The 21,568-nt window shown below is 43.7% G+C and overlaps 1 protein-coding gene across 2 annotated transcripts in view; it reads right to left on the bottom strand.

Annotated features, from left to right (window-relative positions):
* The window catches only part of CD247 (CD247 molecule), an 84,276-nt gene that overhangs the window by 47,267 nt on the left and 15,441 nt on the right, over positions 1–21,568 (bottom strand). The window lies entirely within an intron of this gene.

Below are 21,568 nucleotides of genomic sequence, written 5' to 3'. Positions count from 1 at the left end.
GTGCCCATAGGAAGTCTGGAGAGATTTTTCAGAACCATAGAATTCAGAAAGATTGATAGGTGATTCTCAGAATCTAACCAACCCCCCAAGCCTTTATGGTTCAGCCATTACTACTTTCTCCTTGAAGGCCACAGAGCTGGAGTGCTCGCTTTCCCCCGCCCCTTCTTCCCCCGTCCCAACCTGCACAAATTCTCCTTCCCAGTTTCACCGTGTTCAGCAGCACAGAATGCAACTCTCTGGGGCAAACAAATCATTAGTGCAGGGGTCGGCAACCTTTCAGAAGCGGTGTGCCGAGTCTTCATTTATTCACTCTGATTTAAGGTTTTGCGTGCCAGTAATACATTTTAATGTTTTTAGAAGGTCTCTTTCTATAAGTCTATAATATATAAACAAACTGTTGTTGTATGTAACGTAAATAAGGTTTTTAAAATGTTTAAGAAGCTTCATTTAAAATTAAAATAAAATGACCGGTGGCCAGGACCCGGGCAGTGTGAGTGCCACTGAAAATCAGCTTGCGTGCCGCCTTTGGCACGCGTGCCATAGGTTGCCTACCCCTGCATTAGAGTAACAACACTGACTTCAACAGGCATGAATCTGGCCCACTGTCTGTCTGTCTCACACACACACACCCCAGTGTGACAACAAGACCATTTCAGTAACAAGCCTGGCTTTCCTTTTCTGATAGAGAGAACCCCCTGCCTTACCCCAGCAGGAAGGAACACTGAAGCCACAGCACAGAGAAAGTCACATCACCTTTGTAATTGTTCTTGCTGTTAGTGCAGTGCTCAGACCTCCTACGTGATTTCCTCTGCAGGGTCCCTTACCAGGTTCTCCCTTCTACGCTGGGTTGGAAAAAGAGTGCCTGTTGCCAGCATGAAAGCACCTAATCATCAACACAGCCCAGCTTTACTGCCACGTCATTCTCAGTTAGACTGGTCTCACTGCTTAGAAGAAGAGGGTCAGAGGGAGTTATAGGGAGGGTGATACAGAACAGGATAACAGCAGGGGGAAAGAGGGCAGGTGGTCTTATGAAAAGGAGGATAAGGGATACAGAAGTCTCTATTAAAAATTGGACATTTACTATCACCTCTTTTCCAATCTGAGGCACAGCAATTACTGCAGAGCAGCAAATTCATTTTTTATTCAGCCTACAGTATTTAAGAATGAGAGGAGGGAAATAGGGAAGCACGGAAAGAGAATGGAAGAAAGTTAAACCATTAAGTTCACATGCCATTTGCTGCTCTGCTTTGGCCAGAGTTCATTCAGTGACCAAGTTCTGCCTCCTATTCAGGAAGCGTCCCTAGGGCACACGCGAGCCGCCAAGACGTACTGCTTATCACAGCACTGCACCAGCTGCCAATGGATCACTAACCACAAGCCTTAGTGGGGTTGGGCGAGCTAGGCTTTTTGACCCAGATCCAGTTGGCAGAGTTTAACCAACCTGCACTTTGTTGCAGACAGAGATATATACAGGATAGAAACAGCCTTTATTATGCTCCTCACAGTCACCAGCTGGCGGTAACCCAGCCATATGTCACTAACCCCACAGCTTGCTGCAGGACTCCATGGTGGAATGTGCAACACCCATGGAAAAGTTAATTTGGAGGAGGAGATGTTACAAATAATGGCATCCAGTATTGTCAGCTCCAGGTATTCAAACACACTGGACCCAGGCCACCTAAAATCATGTTGGTTTAAAAAAAAAATTGGGGTTCTTTTCATTTGCTTCCTGGCGTCTTCTTGAGTCTTTAGGGTTTATGTTTTCAAGCTTTTTGTCCCATAGGCATGAGGGCTAGAAACTTACTTTTTTGAAAACGATACTCCAGATTCTCAGGTAGTCTCCAGGAACTCAGGTAATGACTCTAGGAGCCAGGGCTTTAAAAATAAAAAACCCCAATACTGAGAGACTTGTGACAAAATCATGAGAGTGGAGTTGAGACAGCAAGTTGTTCTTGCAGTGCAAACCTTCTAACCTGGCATTTCTTTTGGCAGTATGTTATCAGTAGCCTACAGATGAGTTTGGGGTGGGATTTTGCAAAAGCCCAGGTTTATGGTCCTTTTCTCCAATATATTCAGTTCAATTATGATCTTATTAAACTCAGCCGTTATTTCCCCATCCCCAACTAGCTTCCGAACTGTTTATTTCTGTTGCTCTTAGCTTCTGTGCACTTGTTAAGACAGATCACTGCAGTCACAGAAACCCTATACTTTTGTCACACACAGCCCTGGTAGTGTTCCCCCTCTGGCTGGAGGCTCCCCAAGTTGCTGGCCTACCTCATTAGGTCCTGCTCTTAAAACCTCTAATCCGAACAAAATTCAGGCACCACCCCTCGCTGTGGTCTCTAAGCATGCTCTGGATGTGCAGACCCTCTCTAGCACCCTCTTCCAAGAGCTGAGACCCTGCACTCGAACGGCTTAGCCCCTGCGACTGGTTTTGACCCCTCAGTGTCCTTTAATTTAAGCACACCTTCTCCCAGACCTCCAGCCAGAGGGGCGCCCTGGATTTACAGTTTAACTCTTCAGGGGCACATGATAGTTGAAATCAAATAGAGCCAGACAAACAGACTCAGCATGGGATTTCAGACACCACTGCTCTTTACTGAATAGCATAAGCAACACACAGATCTATACAAAACACACCTATACACACTACCACATCTCAAGTTCCTTACCACTGGTGAGACCTTTGGGCTGGGACCAAGTCCTCTGAGGTGCCCAGGATCCTTCCCCTACAGCCCATGGCTTGTCTTCAGAATCAAGGAGCTTCTCTAGATTGGTTAGCCTTCTCTGACCCTGATTAGTCCCACAGTTAAAGCCAGATCCCCCTCACTATCCATGTCCCAAGGCTTCCTGTGTCTCCTGTTCTGCGAGTCCCTCAAGTTTGTCTCCCTACCAACACCTGGGGTCTTTGTGATGTTGCTGGCCATTTTCCACTCTTACTTCACCAGCCCCCCGCAGAGAAACTTAAACTGGTTTCCCCCCCACTCAGGTACCCTCCTCAGCACACCCATTGTTCAGTCCGAGTACGTCATTAAAAGGTAACACCTCTTCATTGTCCATGGCCTGGCGGCAATGTGCTACAACATCCCCTGCCTTCCCCATCCATCAGCAAATGGTGGATTCCACATCAAGGAATTCCATGATATTGTAGTTTCATAATAGCAGCTTCATAATATCAACTAGAATTCATGATTTGTACATTGACAGATTCCCCAAGTTGTCAGAACTGTCAATCAAGGTGACTATAAGAGAATAAACAAACTAAAAAGTCTCTCTGGGAGAGTGCAATGTATCGCTCTTCTAATTTAATGCATTAACTGCATCACAAAATAGCCGCTACTCTGCAGACACTATACCCTTAGACATTTAAAAGTTGCATCACACAGAAAACAAAAACAACTAAATTTACCATATCAGGCATAGTTAGTTAATGTTTGATCTCCAGCTAGAGGCCTTCCATATGCGGTCTCTGTGCACCATTATGGGGATCCACTGGCAGGACAAAATTACCAACCTGAAGGTTCTTCAAAAGTCAAATGCCAGAAGTATCGAGGCCATGCTGATAAAAGCCCAACGATGCTGGGTTGGACACATCATTAGGATGCCTGAGTATCGACTCCCCAGAAAAATTTTCTATGGAGAATTGGCACAAGGACATCGGAATCAAGGCCGCCCCAGAAAGTGCTACAAGGACAGCATCAAGAATAACGTACGCTTTGGTGCAATAAAACCCGATGATCTTGAGAAGGCTGCATTAAATAGATCCACATGGAAGTACACAACACTCAGAGCTTTCCAGGCCTTTGAAGAGGACAGAAATAATTGATTGTTAGCTGCAAGGGAAAAGCATCATACTACTGCTATAGATACCAAGATGCTCACCAATGACTGTCTGCCCGATCTACTCATGAGCATGTGCGTCACGCTTTGGACGTCAGAGTCACTCCAGAATCCACAAAAAGATGCATGAAAATGTCATTGTCAAACCGACGGACTACACACACAGTTAATGTTTGTAAAGCATTTTGAAAATAAGGACTGTGGGCTAGTCTAGACTAGATGCGCTACAGCATCTGGTGAAGATGCTCTATGCTGACAGGAGAGAGCTCTCCCATTGGCATAATAAAACCCCCTCCACAAGAGGCAGTAGCTATGTCGGCCGGGAGAGCTTCTCTGGCTAACAGCACTGTCCATCAGCGCTTAGGTCGGTGTAACTTATGTCACTCAGGGAGCTGGCTCATTCACAACCCCGAGCAACATAAGTTATACTGATGTAACTGGTAGTGTACACAAGCCCGGAGTGTTGTTAACAGCAGGATCGATAGAAATCACTTAATTTTATTTAAAGCATGAATTTTTAAAATTGATTTGTATTTACATGTTGCTAGTTTTTCACTTTCTTTTCATTTTATAGTTTTAAATCACTAATAGGATTTGTTTTGTATTTGTGTCTGTAATTAGTTTTTTAACTGTTAGAATTTCAGATGTTATAGCTATTTTCTGTAAGAAGTTTCACACTTGAAATGCTCATCTGTGCTGAAAGAGATAACTTCCTTGTTGCAATAACACAACAAACTCAAAAACTGATAACCAAATATTTGCCATCACCACCTTCCAATAAATTCAAATTTCCAGAAGTCACGAAAGCTGAAGTGATTTGACCAGGCTATAATCTTCCATAGGCATTTGCAGTTTGAAGTCACTTGGATTTGTGCTCCTAAATCACTTTTGGTGCTTTTGAAAAAAAACACATCCCTAGGTGCCTAATATGGGTTTTATTGCATAACTTTAAGCACGTGTGAACAGACAGACTTATTGTGAACTTTAATTTATTGAACATCTAAATTACTTTTTTTAAACAGTGAAGTTTTATTTTGAAAGGATTTTAGAACACTAAAATTGAATAAGAATACAATTTTAGCTTCTGATGCTGCAAATTCTTATGCACACATTTAGCTTGAAGCACATGAATAACTGAAATCAATGAGACTGTGTGAGAATAAATTTACATAACTGTGCAAGTGTTTGAAGAATCAGTCTTAAATTTTCAATATTTTGGTGGGCTAGGGAGAGAGTGTTGCCTATAGCAGTTTTGTAAGATTCAAAAAAGATTACCTAACTGTAATTCCATTTAAAACAAAAAACATTTATAAAATCAGCAAAGAGTCCTGTGGCACCTTATAGACTAACAGATGTTTTGGAGCATGAGCTTTCATGGGTGAATACCCACTTCGTCGGATCCAGACTAACACGGCTACCCCTCTGATATTTATAAATCAGTTCATTATAAATTTTAATCTAGAGTTGCAATAGCCCAATTTTCAGATTAGTTTTACAAAGTCTAAATTGAAGTAAATTCAGTTATTTAAAAATCACTGATTTAAAAAAAAAAATCGCTCCACCTTAGTTAGCAGGTTACTTTCTTTGGGGCAGGGACTGCCTTCACCTTTGCATCTTGTACAGTCCTGAGTACACTGTCAGTATTTAACAAATGATATATCAAGGCATCCTGTCAGAGTTCAGGCTTGGCACATTGCTGAGCTCTGACCTTTACGGGCAGCAGTCTGTGGCTTACACTGCTTGGCAAGGGCCGACTCAGCGGCACGCTGCTACAATTTACAATAAAAGGCAGTAACAGACCCCCGGGAGCCAGCATCACGTGCACGCACAATGGTTCACAGAAGTCATTGTGTTTCTGGCCATACGTGGGTTTTTTTTCCTGTTTGTTTTTAATCTCAGTGATGTAGCTACATATGTTCCATTGCGGAGGTCTGTGCAGAACTTGCTGATGCTATGAAAACTCAAGTCGTTGACTGATCATCTGCAGTCACCAAGGCTTTCCTTCATTTCAGTCTGACCTGTTAGCCAGTATACCCTGCCCCACCGCAAACACCAGGCTTTCCTATTAGTCAGCTCAGCTGCGCAGACACAAGAATGATCTTTTGAAGTTTTAGAGCAGCGTGTATTAAGGTGAGAGCAGAGAATACATGAAGGAATAATCATTAATAAACATCCAATACATGCCAAAGGAACTCACAGCCATTTACACAAACTGGAATCACTTCACACACACCATAAAAGTGCAGTGAGTGTTTGGAGGGGTAAGCTGGAATATGATTGCTGCTTAGCAGAGCACATTAATAGTGCCCAGCAGTTCGGGATATGAGCCAAAGCAGATCATCATAGCCAAAGTATTACTAACCCTGAAGTTCCAAAGTCATGAGATCTTGGAGAGACAAGCTGGGCGAGGTAATATCTTTTATTGGACTAATTTCTGTTGGCAAAAGACACAAGCTTTACAAAGAGCTCTTCTTCAGCTCTGGGAAACATACGACTTCAGGAAGAGCTCTGTGTGGCTCAAAAGCTTGTCTCTCTCACCAACAGAAGATGGACCAATAAAAGATATTACCTCATCTACCTTCTCTCTCTAATATCCTGTGAATAACACAACACTGCAAACAATGAGAGATCACGATTTAAAACAATAAAAAAATAGGGTTCTAGTCCTAGGTCATGTTTTCAGTCTTTCCTGTGCAATGGTGAAAGCTTTAATAGCTGAAATTTTCCTGTAGATCAACAGTCTCCAGGAGCTGGGGCTATAAGTAAAATGTGAAATGCCACAAATACCATGATAAAAATCATGTGAGCTGGCAAGACTGATGCAGAGAATGTTTTAGGGAGATTCTAGTCTGTATAACTATATGTAATTTGCTATTCATATCCCTAGGATCCTTTGGCCCTGCAAGCGAGCAGGGAAACTGCATCAGCAGCTTTCTGTCGAGAGCAATGTCTCAGTACAGTTCTCTAGAAAGCTACCAATACACCTTCTGAACTCACAGTACACAGCACTATAACACCATAGCTGTCATCAGTCTTCATGAATTCTCTGAGGGCCTAGTCTTGCTCCCAATGAAGCCAAAGGCAAGCTCCAGGAGCAGGCTCAGACCCTATATGTACCCATGATATTTCTGAATGTTTCCAGTAGCTGTGTTACAGACGATGCTGAGAAAGGTGTTTCATTCTTAATTAATATCATATAGAATGCATCTTAGGTTAATTAAAATACATTAGAAGTAAATGAATGTGCAATATGTTTGATTATAGTTGCTCTCAGGGAAAACATAGCTTTGAGTTGGCGCTCCAGCCAAAATGTTGCATTAAGATTAAGCACTTTTGCCATTCATTCCCTCGGTGTAAAAAAAGGACAAAACAAAAGTACAATACGTCCTACATCTAGGGAACACATTCAAGACATTTGAAGGAGGGTTCTGACATGTCAGATGACATGAATTGATTTGAATGCCTCATCACTGAATTAAATGCAGCCACAGACATGAGACACTATAATAGTATGGACAAATGAACTGGTTCAATTAAAATAAATAAAAAGCAAGCCCCACAACGGTGATTTTTCAGCTACTCCTAGAACTGGGCCAAAACTTTTTTGAAGTTCAGAGAAATTTGACTGAAAGCCCTCTTCTTAATCTCCCTCCATGATGTTAGCAGTTCCTGTGGGGAGGGGGAAGGTGATTTCATAAGCTAACTGATTTACAACTGCACAATACAGTCTGGGGCATAAGTTGCAGGGAAGCCCCAAAGAGCTGCTATTTTATTTTTTTTAGGGAAAAAAGAAGGATTGATTGGCCTGTGGGCAAGTTCCTGAGCCTGGCTTCCCCAGGAAAGGTGAGAAGGGGGGTGGTAGGAGAAGCCTTCCCAGACCCCCTTATGAAGGCTTTTAAAAACAAGTAGGTGAGGAAGAACTGCCATCCAGGGGACTGCCTGAAAAGAAGGCTTCCCACAAGGAGACAGTCCAGCTCAAATTGGGTGTGGGCCACCAAGCCACCCCCACTCAGAGATCCAGTCATGGTCAAATAAGTGAAAACTATTGAAGATTAATCTAGGGGTGGCTGGGGCGTTTGAGGATGGGATGTGTTAGAGAAGAGAACGCGCAGGCCTGGTGCACGTCCACCATAAACCTGATTAGGGTTGGATAAGCATAGTTGAAAAGAACCCCCAAGCCTTGAGAAATTCAGCCAGTACTAACAATATTTGCTAAATACTAGAGGATTTCAAAGCTTTCGTTGGGATTTTGTGCCGACCCTAATTGCTGGCAGCAAAGATTTGGGAAGAGCAATTCTACCATTGCCTCAGAGGTCATGATTAAAGTGATATTTGATTTGCATTTTTTCCCTGAATCACAGCTTGGCTTCCACAGATCATTTCTAACATGAAGGGGACGACATAAAGGTAAGTTACCAGAGCATCATGTCTTCAATTCTCCCCCTTAATCTAATACTTTGCTTTTTATCCTCTGATCCACTCACAGATGCTTTCCCTTTTGTTCTCATCTTGGCTGCCTCCGCAAGTAGTTTAACCTTTTACAGCATAATTTCTCCTTCCAACCTTATTCATGATCTTTCCTCCTTTCTCCCCCTCTCACTCTTTTCATCTCTCTCCCTCCCCACCTCCCACCCCCACAGAAAAGCTCTTCAGTTTCCCTTCGTCAGATAAGAACAAATTACATCAAGCTGAAAATGGAACATGAATGACCAAAGCACTGTCTCTGATCTTGGAGAGCCTGCTTTTGAGAGCTGCTACGCTTCTACTCTTCTTATGGATCTCGGTGGGAGCTGCAGGTGCTCAGCACCTCAAAGGATCAGGCCAAGAGTTTCAAATGCTAGTACCTTACAAACTGCCTAGTATTTGTCTGGCAGCACCCACAGTAACTTAGGAACTTCCCCGTTTCCCTGTAAATACCATGTAATCTTTGCTATTTTCCAGTCACAGCTGCTCCCCACTTTTCTTTGCAGGAAGGAGAGAGGAAGACACTCCAAGCTCACCCGTTTGTTTTCCTTCTCACCCTCTTTTTTTATTTTTTCAGTGGGAAAAATCAGTGCTGGTGAAGGGGTCTGCACTGACAGCCCTGAAGACTGACTCCCCTACTGAGCCATGCAACAGAGTCAGAATCTTTTTCACACCATCTCATTGATAGGGCTCAAACCTGCCATGGTGGACCCACATCTAGGGATGAAAGCACAAATCAGTCTCCATGGTCCATTCAGTCATTGGCCTTGTGCTGCTGAGACAACCAAGAAGGGGGTCAAATTAGTGCCCATGGGATGGAAGAGGACTATTGTAACCAAGCATTGCATATTTCAAGTCATTCAGCTGTCCCCGCTCCCGCAGTAGCCCCCACAACCCCTTCTATGGCTAAGGGGAGTAGAACTGCAGGCTTCTCCAAGCCACAACCTCTTACTTGGCTCCCCTTTCACTCTCCCTGCTACTCTGGAGCCCTCTTTGTTGCTAGGCCCCTGGATGGAGCCAAGACTCTCTTCATAGTCCAGCTTTGTCCCTCTCCTCCACAATTTGCAGGCCCTACATGCACACCTACTCACAGTAGCACCTGCGCATAATAGATACAGAGAGAGTACATGCGATGTGGTGTAAAGATTTGGGGTGGGTGAAGCCAAAAGTGAGCTGGGCAGCTACTCTCAAGTGATTGTCACAAACTTTTGTATCCCCCACACAGCAACATGTCTCTCTGTAACATACGTGCTGTGTACAGAAAACTATTTTACAAAGCTTTTAAAAATTATGTGACTGTTTCCCACATCCCGGTCTATAAAGAGAGGCATCTTTGATATAATACAGCCGCTGAAGTCTCAAAAAGTTACCCTAAAATAGCTTTTCTATATAGAATGAAGCCATGGTTTTGAGAACCAGTATCACAAGGACCTACACCAGCAGAAGAGCAAGTGCTGTATATTCCAGTGGGCAGCTTTTACAATGGTCTGTATCAGTGGTTCCCAAACTTGTTCTGCCGCTTGTGCGGGCAAAGCCCCTGGCGGGCTGGGCTAGTTTGTTTACCTTCCGCGTCCGCAGGTTCGGCCGATCACCCGCACTGCTTCCAGCAGCTCCCATTGGCCTGGAGCAGTGAACCGTGGCCACTGGGAGCCGCGATCGGCCGAACCTGCAGACACTGCAGGTACACAAACCGGCCCGGCCCACCAGGGGCTTTCCCTGCACAAGCAGCAGAACAAGTTTGGGAACCACTAGTCTATATATAGCTTGAACTCCCATTGCTAGTGTCAAAGAAAATTGGTACCCCCCACCTTTCCCCAGGGGTTTGGGCCTCTAGCAAAGGCCTGTAACAAAGCTATGAAACTTAAGAGCTTCAGCTAGGCTTGTTCTTCTGTACAAAGGGCATGCGTGGGCAGAATGGTGCGGTCAGGGGCCCATGAAAGAGGAACTGGAATTGGATAAAGGGGAACCAGGAGATAGGACAGAAATGCTTTTGGGACTACAGAAAAGGTGTTAGAACAGTCAAACCGCAAACTTGCCTAGGGATAACAATAACAGGAAAAACCGTATATGGAAAACTAATTATTAAGCTTGGTCTTGATTAATGTTGTATTCCAAATAAGTCAACTGAAAATGTATCGAGTGCGTTACGTGCTTGCGGTTTTAGCCTTTATAAGCTTGGTAAAATTTGTGGAGAGCAGAGCAGTTTGCCTCTTGCGTGGGGCCATGCTGACTCTCCCTGCATATATGTTTGTATGAAATAAAGGAGCCTCAGGCTGTCTGATCCAAAATCATCCATGTGGTCAATTTTCCACAACACTAGCATGCAGGGTCCTGAGGTATTAAACCTCAAACCTGTTCTCTTACAGATCACAGCCCTTTGGCCAGTGTATTTGAGAATGGAAATAAGGAAACTTTTTGTAGCAGGTTTGTTGTTTTTTTAAATGCTGGGTTCCTGGAAAGTTAGAAGTCCAGTGGAAACAAGTTAGTGGGCAGTATTTCTCCCACAAAAGTGATTTTCTGTATAAACACAATTATAAGTCTAAATCTCCACCTGGAGTACACTTTATCCAATCAAAGAGCCTGCTGTGAAGGTATTTATTCTGAGTAACTGAATTGCAGCAATTTGTTTTGGAAAAACAGATCTATTTAAATAGTTCCTTTCTCCCTCTGGTACTCTGCAGCTATGCCATGTACAGCTGTACTATGTAATTCTGTATGTCTATTATTAATTCCGTTACTTCATTCTGTAACGTTGCTATTGAATCTGTACTGTGTTTTGTGATACTCTTGCATGAAAAATACTTTGCAAAAAAAAAGTTTATATATTTTTAAAAATAAGCATCTAAACAATTTATTTTCTTCTATCACTCCTTCTCTGAAGCAATAACCCTGAATTGACATGGCCGCTCCTCTTTTCATAAAGTATACGGTACCATCCACATGCCTGACTTTTCTCACTTAGCTCTTTTCAGCCACAGTTGTCCAAGTACTTCACAAAACGAAGTTGTGACACTGTATTAAAGAAAAGTGACAATGTTTACACTAATGTGTCATCACTGATGTAGCACCCCTGTTGCACAATTGTGATAAATCTTGTACAAAATAGATTATGTAAGGTATCAATGGAAAAGTTATAGTCTGCTAAGTAGGACTATCCTGGTTATATGCATGAATTATCAATGTATATGAAGTTATGAAACTTTGCTATGTTTTAGTAACAGAAACCTGTTGCCTTTCTGGGTCACACCCCAAGACAGATTTACATCAAGGCTAGCCTGCCTGTTTGGTGGCCCATTAAGGACAATCAGCTCTTCCAGGGACCCCTCCTGAGGTCTCTTCTGGCAGCACATAGCCAATGAATACCTCATGACTCAGCAAGGCACGTGACCAATGACTCCATGTTTGTGCCAGTAACTTTACAATTTATACCTCTTATTCCAGGTGCATGGAGACATCATTCATGGTCTTCATTCCTGCTCCTCATCTCTGGACTTTGATTTCTAACAAAGGGAAGCTTTGAGCAAAGGACTGATGATCCCCAATCTTCACCCAATTCTTGGATGATCCAGAGAGACTTATTGAAAGCTAGCAGAATTACCATCACTGCTGTATCCTGACCTACAGACTCTGAAATCAATTGTAATGTACAAGATTCCTTGAATCAATTAATAACTCTTTAGTTTAGTTTATTAAAGGAATTAGCCATCAACATGATTTTTGGGTAAGATCTGAATTGTATATTGACCTGGGATGTTTGGCTGGTTCTCTGGAACTGGAAAACCTTATAAGTGGTGCTTTTGGTTTTAATAACCTTACATCACAAAAGTACAGTTGTGTGGGTGGTGATTGCCTATAGGTGGCTATCCAGCCTCTATTTTAGCTCCTTGTTAACTAGTATGAGCTCCTGTATCACTACTTTTGTTTTGGGGTGTGTCTGCTCTGTTTCCTACAGTCTGCCCTGAATTTGGCACTCTCAACTGTGATCCAAACCAGGCACAGCGACAGAAGTATCTTTTTACAGGTGGGGAAACCAAAATAGTGAGGGGCGAAGTGATTTGCCCAAGGTCACACAGCAGGTGGGGGCAGAGTGAAGAATAGAATTGAACTGAGGTTTCCCCAAGTCCCAGTTGTCAGAGCACTAGAAGCAAAGAGGAAAGCAGAGAGAGAGAGTTAAAATGCTGAGAAATGACAAAGCAGAAGAGATGACAAGACAAAGGAAAGATAAATGCATTTGGGTGATCATTGTAACAATGGCTGACAGATTACACCATTTGGTTCTGCTTTGTCTTTTCCTTTTGCATTTATGTTAAGAAGTTAGTGCCAGAGCGAAAAATCAGTGGCTGGAAACTGGTGGAAAGTGGTGAATTTTGAAGAGGGATTTGAAGCATAAAGTCTCTTAGTGCACCTACACAGAAAAGGCACACAAAAGGCGACCCGGAGTTTCAGGTGGGAGATGGAGATGAGGAGAGCATTAAGGTGGAGGAGACAAGAACTGTGGTAGAGTTTCTTTTAAATAACCTTAATTCTGTAGAAGGCACCACCCTGCGGAGTTGCATGCACTGCATTTTTATCCCCATTTGTTTTTGCTTTTAACAGAATCCCTGGTTGTCAGAATGAAGCTGTCACTTCAACCAGCAGATGTTTTCACTCCGACCGCCACCCAACAACACTTATGACACAAGATTAAGAAAAACAGCTACCCTGAGCAGCCTGAGCTGGCGCATAATAAACGGTTTAACCCTGGATAAATCAGATGACAAGTGCGGGTGGCTTTGATTGAAATGACAAGGCAGTTTGTCACCAGTGTTCTGTCACAGAGATTGGTGGCACTAATGTTTTCCGCTGAGTTGTGGGGAAAGCAACCAGACACTTGCATATTTCAGAAGCTGTGCATAACAAGAGACTGAAAACAAAGGGGTCAGCCTCCTCATTGGTGAAACCCCCTTCTCTGTACCAAAGGAGAGTCACCAGAGGAAGAGGCAGATAGCATGAGTTATTTTAGCAAGAAAACGAAAATAACACCCTCGGAAAATAAAGGACACCTTCCAGATGTATTGAGTATAGTTTGCCGTAGGCTGGCTCCTGGCTTTTGTCAGTGTATTTGGCCATTTATCTTCCCTTCACCTTGTACTCCAGGCTTCAACCTCCTTCCTTACCTTAGGGACAAGTTTTGACCTTTGTTAGGTGTGTGTTGCTCCCATGGAATGACAATTTTATGTTGTGATTATTGGTAGTGTTATTAAATAGCACCCAGAGGCCCCATCAGAGATCAGGGTGCATTGTTCTAGAACTCATGTACATGCATAATAAGACAGCCCCCATCCCTAAAAATTTATAGTGCTGCACCTGCAAAGACTTATGCATCTGCTGAGCTGACCTGGTGTATGGCCCTGGCCAAGCCATTTCATTTCTCTGTGCCCGTTTCCCCAGCCGCCCTTTGTCACTTGCTTATTTAGGCTCCGAACCTGCAAAGTCTTAATACATCCATTTAACTTTAGGCACTGTGTAAAATCAACGGGGCTAATTACCATGTGACAAAGATGGCGGGGGGAACAGACACAAAGAAATGAAGTTACTTGCCCAGATCAGTGGCGCAGTTGGGAATAGAGACCAGTTCTCCTAATTCAGTTCTCCAGCTGCTAGACCAAGAGAATTAATGTGGCAACCCTAAACCTCATGTATAAATTCACGGTTTCCACTATATGATTTTAAAGGTTGCGGCCTCACCATGCTTTCATTTGCAACACCGACCAGCACACACTTGGAAACCTCCCCAGTTCCTACCGTTAATTTAGCCAAACAATTCTTAAGTAACACATTTAAGATATTTGATTTCAGCCTCTCCCAATGTGGAAGAAATTCAGATTATGATAATGTGATGCCTCCTATCCCTCTTCAGTCCTTTTCAACACCTTGAAAAAAATCCTACTACTCACTTAAATTTCATGACATACTGTGAAAGAATACACCCCTGTATGCACACCCTATAGTAATAATCTTTGTACAAAGTATGCCTTGTAAGGTATCATTTGAAAACGCAATTTGCTGGTCAGTATTGTCCTGACAAAAATGTGTCAACATTGTATGTCAATTTATAAGATTCCCCCATATGGTGTTAACACATGTTCCAAACCCCACAGCCCTGCCCAAGCAGAAGTTGGCAAACAGGTCTGTCCTAAACAAAGGACTATGTGCTTGCCTTAATTTTCATTTAAGCAGTATACAGACTCATCAAGCAGGAAGGGAAAACAAAGGAAGGGCAAATAGGTCGGGGGGAAAAGCCCATCAGGGAATATCCTTCCACATAGACTGTCTCCTGGGTCTCAGCTGGAAATTTTTTTTCAAGAGAGGGACTGAAACTATAAAAAGGAGGCACAGGCACCCCTCTCTCTCTCTCTTCCTGGCCACCTCATTCTCTGCACCTGAGAGGACAAAAGGAAACAGACATTGAACTCTGCGGGGGGAGGGAGGTTCCTGACCTGAAAGTTTGGTCAGTAGTCTGCTGGAGCATGTGGTGAGAAGTTTGCTTTGCAACTAAAATAGTTTAAGTAGATACTAGTAAGTGTTTTATATTTATTTCTGACTTATGCCTCATTACATGTGCTCACTTAAAATCTCTTTGTACTTAGTAAACATGTTTGACTGTTTTATCTTATCCAGTGTGTTTAAGTTGAAGTGTCTGGATAACTCCATTTAAGATAATACACCAGCATATTACACCCTTAAAGGAATAACAGACTTAATATATTTGTACTGTCTAGCAGAGGACTGGGCAATGCAAAACACACATTTCTGTGGGAAGTTGCAGAACTGGGCCTGTGTTGGGGTCACCCTGTGGTATAACCCAGGCTGGCAAGAGCCAGGGTGTAGTTGGCAGGTTGCAGTTAGACACGTTCAGGGCGTGGCTTGCATGCAGTTTGGCTGTTTGTGAGTGACCCATGTGGGAGCTACCACAGCAAGGCACCCAAGGTTTCAGGGCAGGGGTGACAGCCTCCCACTAGTCTGGATTGTGCCCTGGTATGTCACACACATTCCAACTCTTTGACTAACTCAGACACCCACCACCTTCCTGCTCCTTGTTGGAGATTGGCAACAGGCCTGGTCGGCATTTGTTACCCTAGCATTAATACTGATATGGTCTCTAATTTGATACAGATGGGACACCCAGACCTGTAGCAGCTCCTTTAGTATTCAGGGCCAGCCTATCCCTGCCACTTTTTGCCCAAAGGTTATATTTATGCTATTAGTGTCTCTGTACATCAACTCTGACTGCATACGGTCAGCCTCCGATGGAGGGCGAGGGAGTTGAGGGTGACCAGCAGGGCCTCAGCAGCACATTTGGTGAGGGAGCAGTTCTGCCAGGGGAATGGTTGGGCTTCTGCCAACTCTCTATGAACCCCCCACAATCCATGGTATTTCCCCAATAATGCTAATCCCCAGGGGTGGTATTACATGGCCAGAACTCCGAAACAGAGGCCAGCTCCCAACTGCCCTTGACCGGATGGTTTGACAGAGACCTTGAGGCTTCAGGGTCTCAGTTTCCCACCCAACTTTGGCCTTCCCATGACAAAGCAGCATTTAGTCCCTGGTTATTAGTGTTCATTAGAGCCTTGTATCTGACATCAGATAGGACTTTCCCCTCCCAGAATCCCTCTTCCTGCTTTACCATGGTATCTGACTGACGTGTCTCGTTTACTTCCTACCTCCAAACCCCTCCAGGTGTCATTTGGACTCATTCCCCTCCCAGCTATTTATCTGTCTTACTACTGTGCTCCCTCTCAATCTCGATAGATGCTCATTCTATTGCCCACCCTCCCCATCAACCCAACTTGTAGATTTAACTAGCATCTCATCTCCCTTCACCTCCAAGCACTGTAAATAGATCACTTACAACCCTGCCCCAACTTTCTCTCCTTTAACACTGCCTTGGATCCCCTATCTCCAAGGTTTCCAAAGGCCTCTTTCCTTGCCAAGGTGTCGTGATGGTTCTCCTTGATCTTTCTGCAGCTTTCAATACAGTTGATCACTCTCCTCTTCAAACACCTAAGGTCCTCCCTTAGTTCTGCTCCCTTAATGACTACTATTTTTTTTTTAAACTTTCAGTGGTGGTTCCTCCTTCTCCCCTTAAATTTAGACACTTATTAATTTTTCCTAATACCACAATTGCATTGCATATTTTTGTCAGTTTGCCTGCATCAGTGGCTTCAGGTGAACGCATCTTCAACGTGTTGAAGCAGGTAAAGAACTATCACCGTTCAACTATGGGACAAGAGCGTTTGAATGGGCTTGCCATGCTTAACATCAGCTGTGACATTGCACAAAATCTAGATTTTTCCCTCAATAATTAGTGCATTTGCACAGAAAAAGGCTAGAAAAGCATTTGTTAAATTAAAAAAAAATGTTCAAATTAGGCCTCACTTTTTTTGGTTCCTTATTTTGTTTTCATGTGTCGTCATTTTTTATTTTTATTATGGCTAGGGGCCTCAAAAGCTGGAAGTGGCCCAGAACTCTCTGGATCTCTGAGAGGGTCTGGTGCTTGCAAAGCACAGAGTTCTTGAGAAGCCAGACAATCACTCGATAAATGCAAAGTAACATAAGTGTCAAGCACGGAATCAAAGAAACACAAGACCACACTGTGAGGGGGAGAAGAAAACCCGATTATAAGATGGCCGTTTCTAAATCCTGCACTAGAACACAGTTCGTTCTCGCAGTGTAGATGGTGCCAAGCCAAGTTCCCAAATCATGTGACAGCCCAGCTGAAGTGAAAGGCTATAGCATGGTTCAGGGGTATGGTTAAGACACAGTTCAGTCCTGTCTATGCTGCAAGACCAAATTGTGCTTTAACCACATTGTAACTGGGTGTCCCTACATGGTTGATTTTGCAATGTAGATGTGGCCTCTCTCTCAGTCTATCTTCACAGTAGGGCCTAGTCAACACTGAGGTTTTCTCTGAAGAACTCCCACATACTGTTGCAAGAATGGTGCAGCTCTCCACAGGTTCTAGCAATGATAGAACAGTGTCATGGTCCAGCCACCAGCACTTTAACCCCCATTGTCTAGACCTGTTCAGATGAGGACTAGCTGAAGTTAGTTAAAGCAGCACCAGTGGAAGATTTTTCCAAGAAGAAGTGTACATCGTTGCAGGATTTACTGGCTACAGTATTTGTAGCTATAAAGGTTCTATGGTGGTTTCTTCGCCCAGCATGAGCGGGAGTTCGTCCTCTCCAGAGAGCTAACCCTTATTAACACCTTTACACAGTCAACGGCATGGTTACAACCAGCGTTCCCATGTACGTACAACTGTGTGGTCACAGAATTCTCCAGCTGTAAGAACCACTCCCCCCAGTTATGTTTCTTGCCCTTTAGTTTAAGAAAAATCTTCTTACCTGAACAGAGTGTAAATTGATACAGCATTCCGTCTTCCTGAACAAGCAGCCAGCCTGAAACCATAGCCTTGAGGCATGAACTACTCCCATTCATCCCAATGGAGATATTAACATTGAAACCTAATAGCAATTTCGATGTTAACATTGTTAACTCTTTCACTGCTAATCATTTTGTTAGTCATTCAGCTAACATACTTATCCATCATGGTTACATTCGGGAGCAGATATTGCAGGGGAGGGTATTGGGGAGATACATTAGGGCTACTGGCTTCTGTCAGTATGTGGAGTGGGTAACTAGGAGTTTGAGTCCCTTTCTCCCACTCCTCTGCCTAAACTTTGAAGTCGCCTTCATGTCTGCCTGCAAAGGGGACAGGGAAAAAGCACTGCAGAGATGATGCATCTAAAAATCTTCAAATGCCTCATCTGTTTCTCTCCCTTGCCTGGATGCACCCTATCCTGTTGTTAAAACCTCCCATCTTCCACTCCACATCATTTTCTACAGTGTAGTTCTTCATAGATTGTCAGTACAAGATTCTGCAGCATGCTAAAAATGGGAAATTTTGGGTAGGGACATTCCAAAATGGAGATTTTTTATTGACATAATAACAAATACAGAGCAGTGCACTTATATCATTCCTTTCTATTTTAATAAAACAAACTCTGCTTTGAATTTAATTGTAGCTGCCACAGACAATATCACTCTACTGCAGACTTCAGCTTTACTGTGCTGCAGAATATAGGGCCAGTGCATCACAGAGCACATAGTTATAACATTGAGAGCCCATTTAGACCAGACAAAAAATCCCTACCTCCACCATTTGGGGAAAACATGTGAGAGGGCTGCTAGCAAGACTTGTGTTTGAATTTGGTTGTAGCTAACACAGCTCTGCTCTCCATGTTAATAGGCATGTGTGTGCATATGTGTGTGTGTCTCAGGTTCTTCTGTCTCTCTGCCTCAAATTTCCAGCTACAAAGCTTTGTGCTCTCAGGACGTAGCAGAGGTTCTGACTAATTGGCCATTTTTCCTTTTTTTATTTTAAATATTTCAGCAAGCTCTTTCGCCATAAAAACAAAATTGCTGCCAAGTATAGTGCCAGGTTTTAGGCACTGGGATGCACAAAGCCAATTAAAAGACAATAAAAGCATCTATTGAGGGAACAAGAGGACAGAACAGAAAGCAAGCATCACAAGAAAAACCAGGAGCGTCTTCCTTTCACTAAAGCTATCACCTACATATTCTCACTTTCCTGTATTTCCCCAACAAAATGCTCTGTATAATCTAATGAAATACATTCTAGCAACAAATATATTAAGTCTCATGACACCCTGTGGGGTAGGCAAATACCATATTATATTCCTTTTACTGTCACGCAGACAGTTTTATTTGCAGCTCTGCCACTGCAAGATGTGAAGCAAGTTGTTTGAACTCTTTGTGTGTCCATTTACCTACATGCAGAACAGGGACAATAATGCTAACGTCGACTGTACAGAGTGGCTGTAATTCCAGAATAAACCTTCATCACAAGTCAAGGCTAAAATACACATCCCTTAAATAAGAAGTAGACTTTCAACATTGCTTAGACTTCTGAAGTTTGACAAACTTGTGTTTGTGAATGTCAAGAAATTTGGAGTTAAGGTTTCACAGACAAACATAATTCTGTCCCATGCCTGTAACATTGTGACCTGGTCTACATTACAAAATTGAACTGCATCTGAACATGTTTTTTCATCAATCACGTTAGCTGTCTAGGTGAACGCAGTTTAGTAGCCTGTTTGTCTTGGTTTCCAGGGCTTTGGAACTGTGCTCCGTGCTCCGCTCCAGCTCCAGGCAAAAACCTGCAGCTCCACTGCTCCAGAGCTACTCCGTGCTCCAGCTCCAGGCTCCGCTCCAAAGCCCTGCTGGTTTCCCTGACCGGGAAACAGTGTTGAACCCTCATTCAGCTAACGTGATGGTTACCAAGAGGATTTGGATACAGTACAATATTGTAGCATAGACCAGACCAGCAAATCATTTGTATAATGTAAATACACATCTAAATATTTCAACAAATTTCCAAATCTTTAAAATTCTTTACAATAAAGGTGTATGCACAAGTCAACTCTGTTCCATATGTGGACCAGATAAAGTAAAATGCTAGTTAACCTAACATTTGGGGGTCTGTGGCTACTACTTGTAAAGTTGACAAGGTTAAAGTAAACATATTTATGTGGGTAGCTGGGTCTTTGAAAAGATGGATAAGCATAGGGACGTTTCTATACATGGGTGGGTGGATAGAAGAGATGTTAGCAGACTGTCGGAGAGGGTAAGTGTTGTTGGTTTCTTTATTATAGTGAGAAGGTGGGTTGGGAATGGACAGGTCTTTGATGTGTGTACGGAGAATAAGAGGTGAGAAGCTGTAGCTGGTTAAAATGGAGCGAGAATTGGAGGCGGCATGTGTAGTGGGTGGATGGTGGCCACATCAATCTGTAAAGGGTGGGGTGGAACAATAGGGAGCAGGTGACATGTTGAAAATACAGAAAAGGTAGACTGCGTGGGTTTCAGGACAATTCAGGGATGTAAGTGTAGGGTGGTCAGGGAAAGATTTAGGTTGTTTGCTGATTCGCACCCCTGGATTTCCTGACTTCCAAATAGTCTCCTTTTGATTAATACAAAAATCATTATATCATTTCTTAGGCTTGCAGAAGATGGGCAGAGGATTCTGCTGCTACATGCCTCTTCCATGCAGAGGATTGGTGGTGATGTTTATATCACCTCACACCCCCATTAGTGGGAGGGCTAATATAGAGCAGCAGTGTCTGAGAGGACACAACTGAGACAAGACGTGCAAGGGAAGGGAGGCAGAGGACGACAGGGGCGGCTCTAGCCATTTCGCCGCCCCAAGCACTGCCGGTCGCCGGTCCCGCAGCTCCAGTGGATCTCCCGCAGGCGTGCCTGTGGATGCTCCACCGGAGCCGCGGGACCAGCAGACCCTCCGCAGGGACACCTGCGGGAGGTCCACCGGAGCCGCCTGCCGCCCTCCTGGTGACCGGCAGAGTGCCCCCTGCGGCTTGCCACCCCAAGCACGCGCTTGGCGTGCGGGGGCCTAGAGCCGCCCCTGGAGGAGGAATAGAAAAAGAAGCAGCAGTAGCAATAGCCTCTGAGCAAGGTGAACAGAGCTAACAGTGAACTGTTGCTCCGCTCCTCTGGGCACCAGCTGGGAGGCAATTGCTCTCCCCCTGCCAATGTTTTCTCGCATTAGGGCAGACGTGAGAGATGTGATGGCAAGGTACTAGCAGATATTACACTACTTCACGAAGCATGTACATGTATGGTACTATACAACACCTGCTAAAAAGCACTTATGTTCCTAGAGGGGAAAAAATATGAAAAATTGACGTGGGGAACAGAGGAGGATTTGCTTCTAAGTTTCTGTCTACACAGCAGCCGGAGGGGTGATTCCCAACATTCATGGACAGACATGCTAGCTCTGCTCAAGCTAGCCTGCTAAAATAGCAGCATAGCCATGGTGGTAAGGGTGTCGGCTCAGGTTAACTGCCCAAGTACATACGCAGGAAGTTGGGCAGGTTTGTGCTAGGCCAGCTAGCCCAAGCCGCCACCCCTGCTGCAGCAGCCACACTGTTATTTTTACCATGCTCCTTGCTGCTGCATAGACGTACTCAATATACTTATGTGTTCACCTGTGTATTTGCAGGCATGAGTTTAATAAAGCATTTACATAGATCTACATCAGTACATGCGCTTACACACACATGCAGTAGCTTTCGGTGCATGTTTGCATATATGCCCCTAGATGTGCATGTGTTTACACGTGTGCAAGTACATGTATGTATGTACTGTTTTATATCACACGTGTACCTTTGCATGTGCATGCTTGAAT

Source organism: Mauremys mutica, chromosome 1 (genome assembly GCF_020497125.1).
Source record: "Mauremys mutica isolate MM-2020 ecotype Southern chromosome 1, ASM2049712v1, whole genome shotgun sequence".
NCBI classification, from domain to species: Eukaryota; Metazoa; Chordata; order Testudines; family Geoemydidae; genus Mauremys; species Mauremys mutica.
This window is presented reverse-complemented; position numbering and strand designations above follow the sequence as displayed.